This window comes from Equus caballus, chromosome 16, assembly GCF_041296265.1.
Source record: "Equus caballus isolate H_3958 breed thoroughbred chromosome 16, TB-T2T, whole genome shotgun sequence".
Classification (NCBI taxonomy): Eukaryota; Metazoa; Chordata; class Mammalia; order Perissodactyla; family Equidae; genus Equus; species Equus caballus.
In genome coordinates this window covers 44,591,266-44,609,786 of record NC_091699.1, presented here as the reverse complement: position 1 = coordinate 44,609,786, position 18,521 = coordinate 44,591,266, and the positions used below count along the sequence as shown (strand labels likewise).

At 40.8% G+C, this 18,521-nt stretch overlaps 1 protein-coding gene across 4 annotated transcripts in view; it reads left to right on the top strand.

Moving 5' to 3' along the window:
• The window catches only part of CACNA2D3 (calcium voltage-gated channel auxiliary subunit alpha2delta 3), an 824,202-nt gene that overhangs the window by 518,913 nt on the left and 286,768 nt on the right, over positions 1 to 18,521 (top strand). The window lies entirely within an intron of this gene.

Below are 18,521 nucleotides of genomic sequence, written 5' to 3'. Positions count from 1 at the left end.
TGTGAAGTTCTAAGAACACTAATTTTTTTTTTTTTTAAAGATTTTATTTTTTTTTTTCCTTTTTCTCCCCAAAGCCCCCCGGTACATAGTTGTATATTCTTCGTTGTGGGTCCTTCTAGTTGTGGCATGTGGGACGCTGCCTCAGCGTGGTTTGATGAGCAGTGCCATGTCCGCGCCCAGGATTCGAACCAACGAAACACTGGGCCGCCTGCAGCGGAGCACGCGAACTTAACCACTCGGCCACAGGGCCAGCCCCTAAGAACACTAATTTTTAAAGGTGCTCTATGCTTTAAAAAGTAGTGTTTATAGAGGCTTTTTTTTTACTGACTATATTTTTCAGCTCAGAAAACCCCAGTTCTCACTTGAAAAAATGTATACTTGATAGTGTTAGCATATTAAAGGCATAGATCAGCACCTTGCACACTTACGTATTCAACTTTGCTGTTCTAGATGTTTCAAGTATAGTAATGAACAAGACGAAAAATATCCTTTGTGGGAACTGAAATTTGCTGTGGGATCCACATTAGGAGCAACTGTGATGAAGCACAGAAGACACGTTTGTGAAATACTGAGTGAGATTGGTCTCTGCTGACAACTGCTGAGCCTTATTTCTGTTTCCATCGGTCACTGAATATTTTCAAAAGGCTAGCTAGAGCATGTCGATATGAAAGAATGTCTAATGGAAATGGTCATTTTGGAGTGTTTTGCCTCCTCTAGGGAATAAATCAGACTGAAAGAGAATATTTAACTTAAAACAGTGAGTCTGACTCTTGGCTATGCATTGTCACACTTTTCAACAAGCGTCACTGCGTTACTGAAACAAAATTAATTTAAATTCTCTTTAAACACATCTTTTGGGTTGATTTTCTAAATTGAAACTGTCAAGAGATCAAGTAACAGTGTCATTATATCGAAAGATATGGAATTGTACTTTAAAGACTATCAGCCCATTTGATCTGCCGTACAGAATTACGTTGGCAGTTGTCCTAAAAGGGTCAACTTGGCAAAAAATAAAATAAAAGAATCTGAATAGTCAGTCATTGTTCCTGTATAAATCTATCTTGTGATTTTATGTAGTTATGTGTCTAAATGACTGAATATACAGACATATACATACAGCTGTATGTACATACTTTTTTCACATTCCTAGAACTGACATTTCTCTTAAATATTTGGGAAAGGTATACTTTCATGCGAAGTTATACTGCCTTCTGAAGTGGACACTTAGAACTTAGGTTTCATGCTTCCCATGGCACTGTTCCTGTTATCCCAGCATGGATAATTGACACTTGATACTGTCTTTCTCATTTAACAGATAGGCCTGACCCCATATATCAGAGCTATTTTTTAAGACTCTGTGTAATCCCAAAAGTTGTTGAGGACCACTTTTGTGTTTATGCTGTAAGGTGTCAAAGGCAAGATGAAGTATAAATAGGCTTTTCCAGGTCATGGTCATGTACATCTTCTGCTCTTTCTTCAAGGTCACACTGTGTGTGCTGATTTTGTGTTTGATTCAAAGCATGTCCAAGGCTCGTAGTGGCCCTAGAAGAGGCAAAAGTGTCATGATGGAAGTGACAGTGAAGGATCTGGGAGAATCCTGTCTCTATGAGGGAAGTGTGACATCCATCCTGGGGAAATAACTGCAAAGCCTCCATCTCCAAAATTTTTGGTTTTCAGCAGAACCAGGCCTCTGTGACTGTGTTAGAATGTCTGAATCCTCACATTCAGGCAGGACTATTCAAAGGCAGGTACTGTCTTCTCTGGAGACACTTGGATATTTAGGCAAACACTTCAGTACAAGCAAAAGTATGTGTGGCAATGGCATGGATCAAAGCATCACCGTGTAATTGAAACTGACTTAGTATTGGGTTCCTTCAGTGTCAAGGCTCTTTTTTTCTTTCTGAGAGCAACATTTTCCCTCTTATCTTCATTTATGTCTGTGCTTCCTTAATCATCTTCAAATGTTTGTGGGTTGATGTTCACATGTCCCCATTCTGTTTTTTAAATCTCGTTTGTTGCCATTTTTTTCTTACAGAGAGAGGAAGTATTCTGTTTAGGCTACGTGTTTCAGGGTGAAAAGTGTTTATAGGATCTTCATCTGTTTCCCCTGAGCCTGATCTATTTGATGACATCACTCTATAATTTTACATGATTTGGACAATGCAAAGCACACAGGGCAGAGTGTTCAGGGCAGCAAACAGAACATGTTTTTGTAATTAGCCAGAGAACCCAGGCCAGTGATTCGTGCTTAAAAAAAATCCGCTTACAAATCCAACAGGAGAAGATGGTCACTGTTGACATGTTCTTTAGTGTCCCAAGACTGACTCTGAGGGGTGTTTGGTTGCTTGAAAGCTTGTGTGTCGTTGAGACATGGATGCAGATGGGGGCTCAGCCTTTGAGCTCTGGGTTAAGAATTTTGATCAGGGATTTTGGAGACATTTGAATAAAATCCCTTAGTGTCTGGAATTTTGAAATAGTAATGGAAGGTCACATTAATCTCATACTAATGAGTGCTGAATGAATAAATATAGACTTAGATCATTTTCCCCCATACTTTGTTATTGTTCTTTATTGTTCTCCCATGCTGTTTCATTCTGTCTGTCTGAATTGGTTATTCAGGGCCTTCTTAAGAAGTCCCAGCAAATGGCTGAGTACTTCTATTTGAGATATCGTTCATTGACTGCTGACTATTGGAGCATCATTTCCTAAGATCTCCATGTTTTGGTCATCTGAGCTTTATTGTACCCTTTAAACAATTAAGAGGTCAGAGCACAGAAGAGAGAATCTTGTTGAAGATTTATGAAATATCAAAATGTAACAAATCTGGGGCTGGCCCTGTGGTCAAGTGGTTAAGTTCGTGTACTCTGTTTCAGCAGCCCAGAGTTTTGCTGGTTTGGATCCTGGGCACAGACTCAGCACCGCTCATCAAGCCACGCTGAGGCAGTGTCCCCCACAGCACAACTAGAAAGACCTACAGCTAGAACATACAACTATGTATGGGGGTGGCTTTGGGGAGAAGAAGAAAAACAAAAAGATTGGCAACAGACGTTAGCTCAGAGCCAATCTTTTAAAAAAAAATTAACAAATCTAAAATCCACATTTAATTTTAGTAAGAATGAAAACTTTGATCAGCTTGGGCTAAGACATCAATGGGAGTAAAACTGATTAGAACTCCCAAAAGAGGGGACCATCCCCACTGCTTCTCCTACCTTAATGCTCAGGGATCTGTCCTGGGGGAAAAAAAATCACTTGGTAAAAACTTCATGTTCCTGCTCCATTATGTGGGACGCTTGCACTTTGAGGTCCCTGGACTAATAGAAGAGTTAACCAGAGCACTGAACACTGTTTAGTTATCTTGGAACATTTGTTCTGTGTTCATGGATTTAGTAATTTTAATGTAAATAGGCACCCCGGCAGCTGTGTCTCCTTAAGCATATTTTATTTAGCAGCTGAGTTATCCACGTCACTTGGCAGCCATAGATTTTCAATTTTTCCTTGTGCCAAGAGGGCAGCTGGAATAATTTGAGTACTCATAATTTGGGAGAAATATGAGCTGTGTATGGCAGACAACACGCATCTTCTGTATGGTGTTGTACCAGGATAAGCAGATCAGAGTAGAAGCAATTTGCCCTATCCCAAAGGGGCCCTAGGATTTTAATAAGCTAGTTATGAAAATTCTATTTCTTTGCAATTTGAAGCATCTAATTAGAGCCTGTAATTTCTCTCCTATAACGAGAGTGGATGAAGGTTAACGTTAGGCCTCCCGGGCCCTTTCACATTCATTTACAGAGAGAAATCAGGTAACAGTTGTAGCTAATTAGAACAGGGTATTAAATATTTAGTCCATCTTGATTTAACTTGGAGAACACATGCATGTTGTTGGGGTATGGAACATGATAAAGGGGAGTTAAATTTAATTTTTAATCAAAGATAAACTTAAAGGCAGTATAATAATTTTAGCACTGACTATCCTAACCCGACAGCCGGAGCGGCAATTGCCTCCAGTCGTCTGAACTGTCAAGATAAAGGAAGATGGTGTCGATTTAATTTCATCACTGAACACATTTCCCAAGTTCAAACAGCTGGGATTTTTGCAATCTGTGTAAAGTACAAAGAACTCGATGATTTTTATTATAGCAGTGACATAAAAAAGCCACCTTCTTGATGTTTCAGAATTTGGATTTTGAATTTGGATGATATGAGTGATTTGGGGGAACCAGCCTAAGGAGATATAGCATTCATGGGCATTTCTTTTAAGGGAAGACTCGTGTCTAACAAAACTGCTCCCTGAAAGGAAATTTTCTCCCACGAGGCAGGGCCCACTTGGTAACGAGGTAGCATTGTGTTGCATAAAGTCTATCCTGTCATAGACTGATACTCAAAATCCTACATGCTAAGGAGGAAAAGTCATTCTTCTCTTGTCATAACCCAACCCTAATTATCTTCATAAAGTGAGATGCAGTTAAATCAGGGCATGCATGTCAGAAAGAAATCCCTCGGATTCAGTCCCATGACCGTCTTCCCTCTGGGGCTTGACCCAAGGGTCAGGCATCTTCGGAGTGAAATCAGTTCCAGGGAAAGTTCCCAAGACTCCTGGAACTTACCCGGAAGCAGGCTTTTAGGACTCCAGGGAATTACAAAAGGGCAAAAATGAGAGGAAAAGATGAAATGTCTTATAAAAGTAGAAAGATTCCAAAGAGTAACTCTAAGGCATGCATCCCTCTGCCTTTTCTAGTGAGGAGATTTCTCCTGGCCCATGAAACCCATCCCTACTCCAGTGGTTTCATTTGGGGGGTGCTTGAAACATCTTTGCAGATCCATACAAAACAAATGGCAACTCCCAAGACCATCTTACTCTGCTACATTGGCTTCCAGTTGCCAGTTATTACAAAATGGTTTCTGACGGCAGTAATCCTTTGAAAATCGCCTGTTATTGGGGATAATAGCTGGTTGTCAGAGCATTAACCACCCTCGACTTCACTTTGGGCTATTACATAACAAAAGAATGAACTGGTGGTGAGTCTGCCAGGTGTATTAAATTATATCGTGCATTATAGAAGTTCTGTGATGGGGATTAGCATCCAGAAAAGACTATCAGAGATTGCCAAACTCATTATCTGCTGAGGCAGGAGGCTGGCCTCCGGCCTGGGGATGCAAGGCTTGAGTTCTAACTATTAAGCCACTACCTCCAGTCCTTCTCTGCCCAGCATGGAAACAGACAAGTAGCATGCCAACATTTTTTTAAGCTTTTAGCTTAAACATACCAGTGAATCAGGGTTTGCCTGTTCTCAACAGCTCTGGGTGATCCTTCATGTAGCTATTGGCCTAGTCCATTTTTGATGACATGTGGAATGGTGCTGCTTCTAATTTTCAGTGGAACATCATTATGAGACTTGTTTAATAGCCTATTTCTATAGAGCTTACACTCTAAAAGTGCATTTTCCTACCTGAATATCATCTGTATGGGGTCAAGTAGTGGGTCACCATCGTACCCCTAGTGCCTCACACAGAACCTGACACACAGTAGATGCTCTGTAAATATCTGCTGAATAGAATTGAATGGAAATTTGTCACTGTCTTTTTCTGAAAAATATTTTTCTTACAGCAAAAGTATTCATGTTTCTTGTAGGAAATTTGTGAAAAAGCAGTTAATTGGAAAGACATTATCACCTGCTATCCACCTACCAGAGATTATGGTATTAGACACTTTTTGCATATATCTTTTCCTTATTTTTCTATGTGTGTATACTCTTTTTTTATAGATTGGATAAGACTGCACATGGAATTTGGGAATCTATTTTGTTCATTTAGTGATGTCTTTCCAAGTCATTAAGTGATCACCTTTACCATTATTTATAATGGCTTCATGTACATTGAATGAATGTACAATAATCCCCTTTTGTGGGTACATTTAGGTTGTTGTAGTTTTTATGTAATATGAACAATACTGCAAAATATATCTTTTATGTTAACTCTTTGTTTTGCTTTGTGATGGTTTTTTTTTGGACGACATGGAGAGGCAAACAAAATATCCAGCAAGACTTCTGGAAAGACAAATTAACTTGGTGGGTAGAAAGGAAGGCAAGTGGGGCTTTCACAGAATATCAGGCATCTGAACTTTCTCTGGACTATAGAAGGACAACATCATCTTATGGAAATCATCAATGGTTAAATGTTTAGAAACCATAGAATGTAGACTATTATATCACTTCTATTTGTACATTTTACCAAAATAAAAAATTTCAGCTTGGTGGTAAGAGAAAAAAATTTCCCAGAAGTGGAATTGCTATGTCAAAGGTTATGCACATTTTAAATATTTGAAAGATGTGGCCAAGTAATTTTCAGAAAGCTTATGCCAATTTATATTCCCACCAGTAGAAAGGCTATTTCCCAATACTCTTGCTGTCATTAATAAGTCATTTTCAATCTGATAGCAGAAAACAAACAAAAAATATCCCTAAACTATTATTTTAATTTTAATTTGTATTTGGTGCGTAAAAATGAACTTGAACATTTTATTGCGTTTTTTGTTTGTTTTTGTTACCATGAGTATTTCTTCTTCTGTGACCTGGCAGTTCGTGCCCTTTGCCCTGTATTGTGTTCTCCCCTCATAGTGTGGCAATGAAGAAAATGAGCGCTGGAGTCCCACGTGCCTTAAGTGGGTCCCTTACTGTCACTTGCCTGCTGTGTGACCTGGGACAGGTTCCTACCCTTTCTAGGCTTCAGTTTGCTCATCTCTTAAATGAAAATAATGATAGGGCTCACCCACTGCAATCCCACCAGGTACGGTACCTGGCAAGGGGCTGATGCTCAACAACCTTAGTTTTAACGTAGTCCTCATTTAATCCCTCTCTTTCTCTTAACATGTTCCTACTCCGTATGTCTTGATGGATTATCCCCACTTCGCCTGTGTTTATACCTTTTAATTGCCTGCAATAACCACATTAATTCATTTATCTGACAGATATTTTTTGGGCATCTGCTGCTATGGGTCAGGTGCTGGGTTAGGAGTTCAACAACAGTAAATAAAATCAATATTGTATCTCCATCATGAGCTTACACTCCTCTGTATGTGTGTAGGTAACAAAACATAGCCAAGTGACAGACAAATAACTGTAAATTGCACCAAGTATTATGCAGACAACCAATAGGGGCTGAGACAGAGAATAAAAGGGGACTTATTTTAGATAACATGAGGAGGGAGGGACTTTCAGAGTTGGAAAGTTTTATGATGAGACCTAAAGGATGGGAGGAAGATAGCCATGCTAAAATGTTTCAGTGCTGAGAGAGCAGCATGTGCAAAGGTCCTGTAACAGGAAAGAAATGCAGGTATTGGAGGAGTTGGAAAAAGGTCAGCCTGGGAGGAATGGGAGGGAGAGGGAATTTGGCAATGGTCAATGGTCAGGGGTGAGGGAGCAACCTGAGGTGGGATTGCAGAACAGGGCAGGAGCCAGTGGGAGGGGCTTTTGATTCTTAGTCTAAATGAAAAGCAAGGCCTCTGAAGAACTTTGAGCAAAAGAAGGACACTGTGTGATTCCTACCGTAAAAAGTTCTCTCTGGGACTGGATAGCAATGGAAAAGCTCAGTTAAGAGGCCTAGCTGGTTATCAAGGTGAGAGGCGTTGGTGGCTTGGATTAAAGTATTGGAGGAGGAGATGGAAATCACAAGAATTGTATTTAGTAAGAAGCTTCCAAACAAGGTATTTCCCTTTTCCAGGTCGTTGATTAGAATCACCTTTAACACGGGCTGTCATAAAAAGTCACCGAATGCTCCAAATAGTGTGTTTCCAGGCTGCGACAGATGCTCTGGCCCCTCCGTCCAGGGCAGTCTCATGTCCCCAGTCTTACTCCTCCAGGAAAAGCTCCAACCTCCCAAAAAGTGAAGTTAAAGATGGAAAATTGTAGAGCTTCCTGCAGCCATTAGAGCCATCGGCTTGACCAGTCTTGAAGGTCCTAACTGGGAGAAACCTATTTTGAAAATGCCAGCTCAGTTCCAGCACACAGTGTTTATCTTTCTCTCCCCTTGATCCCCATGAAAAAGTCCTGATCCCAGAAAACCAACAAACAAATAAACAAAACCATGAGGGTGAGGACACAAAACAGATTCTAGCTCTCAGGACTGCCAGCTCTATTCTAGTTTGTGTATGTTTTTCTGTTAAAATGCATTGCTCTTCTTGGTGTGTATTTCATTGGTTTGTCTGTGGCCTCCCAGAGCACCCTTTCCACCATCCCTCTGCATTCCATATAAATTCTTCTTCTGGGTTTAGAGTTCCTCTCCTCCACTGCATGAATGCTCCTTGAAGTCAGGGACAATCTGTTTTCTTGTGTGACTTCTCCATCCTGGGTGCTTGTCTGTTACAATGCCTTTTTCACCAACTTATTTGCGTGACCAATACTACTTAACTTTCAGTTGTTTTCTCTTATATGTAAGACTTGGGGGAACAAAGAAAGAAGAATGTGGATAGTGCCTGAGGATTCATTTCCAGAAACAAAGAGTTGGGGGAAGGATCAGGAAGGATTCTTTTGGCCTCAAACATTCCTCTCACCAGTGCCCAAAGCTAAGAGAAGGAATATGATGACTTGACAATTACGAGCACTTGACAAAATTCAACACCCTTTCGTGATAAAACCTCTCAACAAATTGGGTATAGAAAGAACATACTTCAACATAATAAAGGCCGCATATGACAAACCCACAGCTAACATCATACTCACTGGAAAAGTAGAAAGCTTTTCCTCTAAAATCAGGAATAAGACAAGGGTGCCCACTCTCATCACTCCTCTTCAACATGGTATTGGAAGTCCTAGCCAGAGCAATTAGGCAGAAAAAGAAATAAAAGGCATCTAAATAGGAAAGGAAGAAGTAAAATTATCCTTGTTTGCAGAAGACATGATCTTATATAGAGAAAACCCTAAAGACTCTACCAAAAAACTGTTAGAACTACTAAAATGAATTCAGTAAAGCAGCAGGATAGACAATCAACAAACAAAAATCAGTTGCATTTCTATTCACTAACAACAGACTATCTGAAAAAGAAATAAGAAAAAAATGCCATTTACAATAGCATAAAAACAATAAAATACTTAGGAATAAATTTAACCAAGGAAGTGAAAGATCTGTACACTGAAAGCTATAGGGCATTGATGAAGAAATTGAAGAAGACACAAATAAATGGAAAGATATCTTGTGTTCATGGATAGAAAGAATTAATATTGTTAAAATGTACATACTACCAAAAGCAATTTACCGATTTAATGCAATCTTTATCAAAATTCGAATGGCATTTTTCAGAGAAATAGAAAAAAAGCAATCCTAAAATTGATATAGGACCATGAAAGACCCAGAATAGCTAAAGCAATCTTGAGAAAGAAGAGCAAAGCTGGCGGTTATCACACTTACCAATTTTAAAGTATGCTACAGAGCTATAGTAATCAAAACAGTATGGTACTGGCCTTAAAACAGACACATAGACCAATGGAATAGAATCAAGAGCCAGAAATAAACCCATGCCTATACGGTCAACTAATATTTGACAAGGGAGCCAAGAATACTCAATGGGGAAAGGATTGTCTTTTCAATAAATAGGGTTTTGTTTTTGTTTTTGGTAGAAAGATTGGCTGTGAGCTAACATCTGTGCCAATCTTCCTCTATTTTGTATGTGGGATGCTGCCACACGATGGCTTTATGAGCAGTGTGTAGGTCCATGCCCGGGATCCAAACCCATGAACCCTGGGCAGCTGAAGTAGAGCACATGAACTTAACCACTACGCCACCGGGCCAACTCCAATAAATAGAGTTTTGAAAACAGGATATCCACATGTAAAATAATGAAAATGGACCCCTATCTTACACCACTCATAAAAATTAACTCAAATTGGATTGAAGACTTAAATGTAAGACCTGAAGCTGTAAACCTAGAAAAAAACATAGTGAAAAAGCTCCTTGAGATTGGTCTTGGCAACGATTTTTTGGATATGACACAAAAAGCACAAGCAACAAAAGCAAAAATTAACAAGTGGGACTACATCAAGCCAGAAGGTTTTGCCACAGCAAAAGCAACAATCATCAAAATGAAGAGGCAACCTACAGAACAGGAGAAAATATTTGCAAGCCATAAAGCAGATAAGGGGTTAATATACAAAATATTTAAGAACTCAGACAAGTCAATTGCAAACAGACTAATAACCCAAATAAAGAACGGGCAGAGGACTTGAATAGACATTTTTCCAAATAAGGCACACAAATGGCCAACAGGTACATGAAAACCTGCTTGACATCACTAATCATCAGGGAAATAAAAATCAAAACCACAATGAGATTATCACCTCAGACCTGTTAGAATGACTGTCATCAAAAAAGACAAGAGAGAAATGTTGGTGGAGAAAAGGGAACCCTCGTGTGCTGTTGGTGGGAATTTAAATTGGTACAGCTGCAAGGGAGAACAGTATGGAGGGTCCTCAAAAAATTAACAACAAGCTACCGCATGATCCAGCAATCCCACTTCTGGGTATATATCCAAAGGTAACAAAATCACTATCTCGAAGAAATATCTGTACCACCATGTTTATTTGCAACAACATGGATGGACCTTGAGAGCATTATGCTAATTGAAATAAGTCAGGCAGAGAAAGACAAATAGTGTATGATCTCACTTATATATAGAATCTAAAAAAACCCTAAACTCATAGAAACAGAGAGTAGACTGGTGTTCCCAGAAACTAGGGAGGGAGCGGGGTGGGAATTGCGGAGATATTGGTCGAAGGGTACAAACTTTCAGTTATAAGATGAATAATTTCTGGGGATCTAATATACAGCATGGTGACTATAGTTAACAATATCATATACTTGAAAGTTGCAAAGAGAGTAAATCTTAAATGTTCTCACTACAAAAGAACATAGTATGTAAGGTGATGGATGTGTTAACTAACATCGTGGTAACCATTTTGTAATATGTCCATCTATCAAATAACCATGTGGTAGATCTTAAACTTACACAATGTTGTATGTCAATTATATCCCAATAAAGCTGGGGGGAAAACAATTTCATGCTTTAAAAAGGCCTGTTTTATCAATTGAAATAATAAATAAATATACATTTCTTTGTAAAATGCACCATAAAGCAGTAAATTACAGATAGAACACAAAAAAAGAAACCAAATTCATTCTTATCAACTGGAGTTTGGGCCACAGAGCTCAATATGCCATGTGTCCTATTCGGGGAAACCAAGCTATTTAGGGGGTTAAGTGCAGGAGTGACACGGCTCTGAAAGGAGATGATACTCTTTAGGGCTCTACTATGGGCCCCTTAACCAGAGACGGAAAAATAAGCCTGTGCCCCCACTGTAGGTCACAAAGTTAGGGCAGAGATAGTATAAAAAATTGAGGGAGATTTTCAACCAGCAACTTTTGAGAAATCAGGAGTAGTGAATAACAGAATGTGAGGCCCTTCTCCTCCCTATATTTTTTTATTTCTTCTCTTTGCCTTCCTTGTTCTATAAAAAGTACAGTCATGCACCACATAACGATGTTTTGGTCAACAACAGACCGCATATACAACGGTGGTCCCATAGGATTAGTAGTACCATGTAGCCTCGGTGTGTAGGCTATACCATCTAGGTTTGCATAAGTATAATCTATGATGTTTGCACGATGACCAAATCACCTAATGATACATTTCTCAGAACGTATCCCCATCATTAAGCAACACATGACTGTATTTTCAAAACTTACAACTTTCATGAGGGCAGAGACCATATGGGTTTTTCCTCCCCATTGTGTCTCCAGCATTGAGCAGCATGTTTAGTATCTAGTGGGTACCCAGTCAATACTTGATGGATGGAAGCATAGGTAGGCAGGTGGATGGGAAACAGAAAACAGAAAAGGTAACACAGCTTAGAGGTCTGTAGGAAGGAAAAAGGGCCGCCAAAGGCAGAGGTATCAAAACAGAGCCAAAAACCACCTAATCTCTGTTAAGTTGTTCGACCCCCTGCCAATGCAAAGAGGGAAGCCTGGACAGCAGTGAGACTCACTCACAGTCTGTAAGATCAAAGCAGAACAATTGCTTAGGATAAAATACAGCTCTTACTGATTGAAAACAAGAAATAAATTTTCCCCTTGAGTTTCTCAAAAAGAAGATAATGGTCCCCCCAAGTCCCTGCCCCCCCAACCCTAGAGCTTTCACTCACTTTCCTGCCCATCTACCTGAGGCCAGTACTCACTGATGCCAATTTAGTGGCTCTCTAGAATGGGGTCCTCAGCAGGGGGGCTTGCTCTCATAGTTGCAATTCTGGGTCTTGGGAGAACTGGAGCCCTGGAGGGGCCTGAGGGTGTGTACAGGTAATGAGCATGTAAAGATTGCCCAAACCACACAGGTGATTCTGATACACTTCCCCCGCCCCCTCCTGCCCTCGGGGCCCATGTCCCTACCTGTCTGCCTCTTGGAGAATCACAGGTAAAATGGAATGAACGCTGTCCTCTGCAATATCCTTGCAGTTGCCTGACAAGTCCTTGACTTTTCTTACTGACAGTAAGCCCCAGAAGGCGGGAGGGGAGGTGACAGTGGAAACTGCTATTTTGGACTAATTCTTACTGACAGAGAGGATTGGTTAGGAAAACAGAAATGACAAGAACCTTGGGAGAAAGCTACTGTGCTAGCTTAGAATTCACAACAGCTGTTGGTTTAAATGAGTTGAGAATGATTTGGACAGAATTCCAAACTCCTAAATCCTGGACCTCCATCCACGAGGGTGGTATCGGAGAGGGTGCTCTCCAAATGCATGCTGCTTCTTCCTGTGGGGCTTTGGCCACAAATCCGAATGAGAACATACGAAGACCCCATTTGTGCCCAAGGCCAAGTGGGCCTTGGTCCTATACCAAGATCTGGGCCCTTGGGATCTCACCAACTAAGAGGTAGAGGGAGGCAAAGAGAGACAAACTTGGGGCCAGGAAACTTAATGACAAAGGAGCTTTTCTCTAAGGTCCAGAGAGGCAGGCTTGTCTTCAAGCTTTGCACCCCTGGGCTTTTCCCCATCTGAAAGAAGCACCATTGGAGGTCTCCTCTTAGAAAGAACCCTCTACACACACTCTTTTGTGGGGTGATCTTCTTCCCAACCCCTACCATTTTACTTTATTTATGCCACTTAATAGCAACCCTGCCATGTGGGTCCTACTATGTTAACCATAGTACCTCACAAGTAAAATAAAGAGGCTTAGAAAGATAAGTAACTCACCCAAGGCCTCCAGTTCATTCGGGGAAGACCCAGATTCTGAAACTAAGTATGTCCAGTTCTCAACTGTGTCTTGTATCCACTGCATTCTGCTAACCTGTCCACCCAGTTGTCTGTTTTCCATGAAATGATACCACTGCCCAAACTGTCACACAGTATGAGAGAAAGGACAGACTTCCACTGAAAGTTGCTTGGAATAGCAAGTGCCACATCACTATTTTAAGATGTAGTCTTTTCCCTGCTAGGTAATCTCTGAAGCAGGCAGTCATTTAAAATACAATTGGCTTCAATCTTTGCATGGCTTCTATCTAGAATCAAGGGGCAGCACCGAGGAAGAAACATATTATAAAATTGATCATCCACCGTGGGAGGCCTCAAATAAGACACATCTTCTGGCCCCTGAAGATGAGACCATAATAACAAAGACCAGAGCCTTTTCACCCCTCCATTTCTTCCTATTTTATCACTATGCTTCAGTGTAAAAAGAAACCAAGGGCACTGAGCATAGGGAAAGTGAAACTTCGGCTACTTGATAGCAGACCAGTCTGTAAAAATAGGAAAATATTTAAAATGGAGTGGATAATGAAGGAAAGAGCTCTAACTCTCATAAATTCAAGTATATCCCATGCTGGCTTCTTCTGACTTCCAAAATTTGTGAAAAGGAATGGAGAGAAAGTGGGTATCAGATATTTATTGAGAATGCTACATACAACATACTGAGTTGGGTACAGTGGGCTCAATCTGCCCTCACAACATCTACATTTCTGTTTGGAAGGAGAAATAGACATAATTCAAGTAAACAAACAAATCATTATAATAACTGCAAATGTAGCAAGTATGAGGAAGGAGACAAATGGAGCTATCTGAATGAGGGTAACTGGGGTGAGAGAGGGTCAGCCATGCAAAGTGGGAGGTGAGGAACATTCCAGGCAGTGGGAAAGGTGGATGCAAAAACCCTAAGGCTGGAAGGAATGTATCATTTTTCCAGATCTTCCAGGGCATCTAACTGTGATTAGGAGTTTGGAATATATTCCAAGTGCGATGGGAAGACATTGGAGAATTCTAACCTAGGGAGTCACATGATCCTATGATGTTTCAGGAGCATAAATGTCACCATCCCAATGTGTTGAACAATTAGTTTCTCTTTTACGTAAGTAGATTTTCTGATCTGTTTTGCTTAATTTAACAGCCTTGCACATGTGAGTTTGTCTTTTTCTTTATGGTGTTGAATCTGTAAGCCTTCTTGGAAGAAGGGGCATACCTGTGAAAAAATCACTCTTACCACTTGATCTCTCCAGGTCTGGGAGGGCAAGAGAAGCAGTGGGGAGCCTCCTAGCCATACAAACCCACAGGCTTTGTGGTGGCCAGTAGCCTGAAGCTTGGAGATGAGTTTGTTTCAAGAGCCCTCATATCAGCAGAAGGGGATTTTTATGGCATTGCCAATCAATAAGTGTTTGAGTGCTGGGTCTTTGCCAAGCATTGTGCTGGATTCTATGGATTCAAAAATGAATAAGTTGGGGGTCCTGTCTGTCTGTCCATTCCATCCCTGCTCCTTTAAATGTGGTCATCCAAAGACTTCCTGACGTGATGTGTGTCACAAGAACCCAAGGTTTACAGTGATGCCCATTCTGTCTCAGGGCTCCTGATATCTCCACCTTGTTCCTCCTGTTGTGGACTCATTCCCAGTCTGACTTTTCTGGATCTCATCATGGATGTCCAATATCTGGTACTCACTAAATCATGGGAGAATGAGCATGTAAATGAATGAATGAACTTCTCTCAATTTGGCAAGCACTTCAGATGACAGTGCCCTTCTTGATTATCCAAAGAACGCACTTTATTTTTGAGGGATTTATAATGCAAAATACAAGAAGTGTATAAGATAGAGGTTCTTAACCTGGAATTGAGAGGTTCCTAGAGAATCTGGATCTGGGCTTTGGTGGAGGAGATGCCCCAACCTCATGAATCTTATCTCAAACTGTGAATATACACCATTGGGCTTTTTTTTTGTAGGGAGAAGGTCTATAGGCCCTGCCAAATTTTCAGTGGATCTTATGACTCTCCAAAGCTTAGTAGAAGTTGTTATTGTTATACCTCTAGTGTTACTTTGATTGTTTTAGGAACTATCAATCCCATTAGTCTAGGTAATGACAAATATCAGTGATGGCTCATCAAAACTCTCCCTTAGGAAAAATCCTCTTCTTCACCCACAGAAGCCAATTTCCTCTTCAAGCAAACCTCTGGGCAGGGTGAGGGTAGCGTCTATGGATAGGAAATTTGGTTTTTCTTGGCTCACCTTAGTTTTACTGCAGCAAATTGTCTGAAAAACAAATAGAATGAAACCCTAGCTGACAGAAATTTATGGCTTCTGACCTGTTCTTTCATCCATTATCTTATTTGCTATGGGTCACAGTGAGAAGGGTGGGTGGATGATCCACATGTTATAGGTGGAGAGAGCACAGCTCAAAGGGTTTAACTAACTTTCTCAAGATTGCCAAGCCAGTAAGGGTGGACGTGGACCCACCTAGAACCCAGGTCTCCTGATTCCCAGCTGTTCTAAGGGTACTCAGTATTTGTTTTAATCAGATGTCGTAAGGCACACAGACACAGAAATAACTGTCATGAAGGAAGAAGTTTATTATACTAATAGTCCCCTAGAAGCAAGAGTATGCCATACCATGCAGGGCCACAAGATGAGTGGCCAGAGAGAGAGGCAACTAGTAGGTTGAAGCCTTTCTTGAGTTTCCCTGGGAAGAAAGAGGCAGAGCAGAGTAGGCAGGTTTAGAATTGAATAATTTCAGCAGGCTCTGGGTATTTCAGCATAGGGGTTGTCCCTAGGTATCTGGGACGTGGCCCTGGAGTGATTAGGGCAGGTGGATAATGGTCCAGGGCGTGAGTACCTGATGAAGGAGGTGGTTGTTGGCACTGGCTCTGGATTGGTTGGTTTGCATATCAAAGGTGCACTTCCAGGCAAATTGTTTACTATCTCCAGAATTAGCTAACTCTGGGAGGGTCAGTCCCTCCAGGGCAGCCCCAGATATCAGAACATCAAAAATACAGAGAATAAAAAGACATAGTTAATACACTGGCTCTGCCCTCTGAATGAAGTGGATGGAGTTGGATAGTCTGATAAACTATGTCCTCCACCTTTGAGGATATTTGTAGATCGACTTCTCACTGCTCTGTAAAGTGGTGTGTAATCTCCTCTGTTCCATTGTACTAACCCAGGTCACAGTCTCTGGGGGACCCAGAGGCACCGATCTCCACCTTCACAACCACATGACCCGTAAAACCGGACTTCATCCCTCTGGTCAAAAAATTACAAATGACAATTTTTTCTAAATTGGGATGTTTTCAATACCATGCATGAGGTGTCAGGCACTGTGCTTGAGAGAAAGGAGATTATACAGACTCTTAGAGCATCCCCAAAATGACAGTCCATTTCTCATAATGATCTATGATATTCATTTGTTGAAATTTTATTACTTTTGTAATTTAATTCAATTTATTCCATTTTATTACTGCTCAGGGCGGTGTTACCTTATTTGCCTCTCTCATCCTTCTGGATAAGGATGTTTCTTCTTTTATTACGAGCATGATAGCTTCTAGATTAAAGCAGCCTGCTCAATATAACTGTTTCTGTTGGTGTCAACCTCCTCCGAACCCACCTCTACTCTTGCAGCATTTTCATGAAGACAAATATTGACAGTGATTTATGAAACATTTTTGTGAGTAATCAAGTTCCAGCCTTCATTTTCTACTTAGAGATTAAAGATTTTATTTAGAAATACTTCCCTCCATCAGAAATCATAGAAATGAGCAAATCATAATGAAGTCGGTTAGGAATATCTTTGGTGAAGATACAGATGAAGAATGTATTCAGTAACATCAAATTGACTTTAAAACATAAAGAGATCAGGAGACCTCTTTCTAAGGCTGAAGTTGTGTACTGTTTTTGAGAAATCCTGGAAGCATTTTAGGGAATCATTGAGCTGGGCAGTGAGTCTGAAAGGACATGAGCCAGCAAGAAGACATGAAGGGGAGTCCACATGGTTACTTGCAGAGGCTGCCACTTAGCTGAATGAAAATTTAGAACCAATGGCTGTGGGCACCCATAGGACTGGATGATTCTTTTTGCAGATGTCATTTATGCCTATAATCCATATAAATTGCAATATTTTAAAGGTAGAAATACTGGATTTGTAGTTAAATGTTATTTTAAAATAAAAGATTGCCTTCTTTTTTTCTGTCCTAGTAAAATCTATTTGGAGGCTTCTCAGTGCCCTGTCCCCAGCCCTTTCCTCTGTATCTGGGAGCAAGAGTGGGGTTATTGTAATTTCAGGGAACAGTGCTTCAGGTGTGTACACCCAACTCAGCAGCTACAAATATCTGGGTACAGACCTGCCCTTTGCAGTTGGCTGATCTGTTGCCCAGCCTGCTTGGTGTCTGATGTTCTTCCTGCCTTGCTGGATGGACACAAGCTTCTTTAAAAATGGCGTCTTGATTCAGCTCCTCTCTCTTCTCTTTTTAACCGCTCACTGGATTGTAAACTCCTGCAAGTTTAGCTTCAATCCTTAGGAATCTATAGAAACAGCTTTATTGGAAATTACTCCAATGATTTCTTAATTCCCAGTCCCACTTCCTTTGCTCATCTTTCCCACCTCATCTTCTTGGTGGTATTTTTCTAAAGACCACTTGTGTGAGACCTATCATGGGCACTTTTAACAAATGTAGATCCCTGGGCCTACTTAACCTGAATCTCTGGAGGGTGAGTGCTGGAGACTCCACCTTTAACATGTGATTCAAGGGCCCTGGGGATTCTGACGCCCGGAGAAATATGAGAACTCTCGCCACCCTGGCCAAAACCAGTATCATCTCTCACCTGGAACGTTTCAGTGGCCTCCTATTTAGTACCTCTGCTTCTCTCCTTATCTCCCTAAGTCTGTAGTTCTCAAACTTGGCTACACATTGGAACTTCTGTAGGGAGATTGAAAGTCGAGCCCTGCCTCCAGAGGTTCTGATTTAATTGATCTTGTATAGGACTTGGGCATTCAGAGTTATAAGGTCATCACAGGAAAATTGAATGGGCAGCCAGGATATGCACAGCCATTCATGGCCTATTCTCCACACTGCAGACAGAATGATCCTTTTTACAAAACTATGTGTCAGTTCATGTCAGACTTCTACTCAGTCCCTCCTGTGGCTTCTCTTCTTGCTGCAAAAAGAGCCCATGCTCTAACAGTGGCTTCAAGGACACACATGATCTGGCACCTGTTATCTGTCCAAGGTTCTACC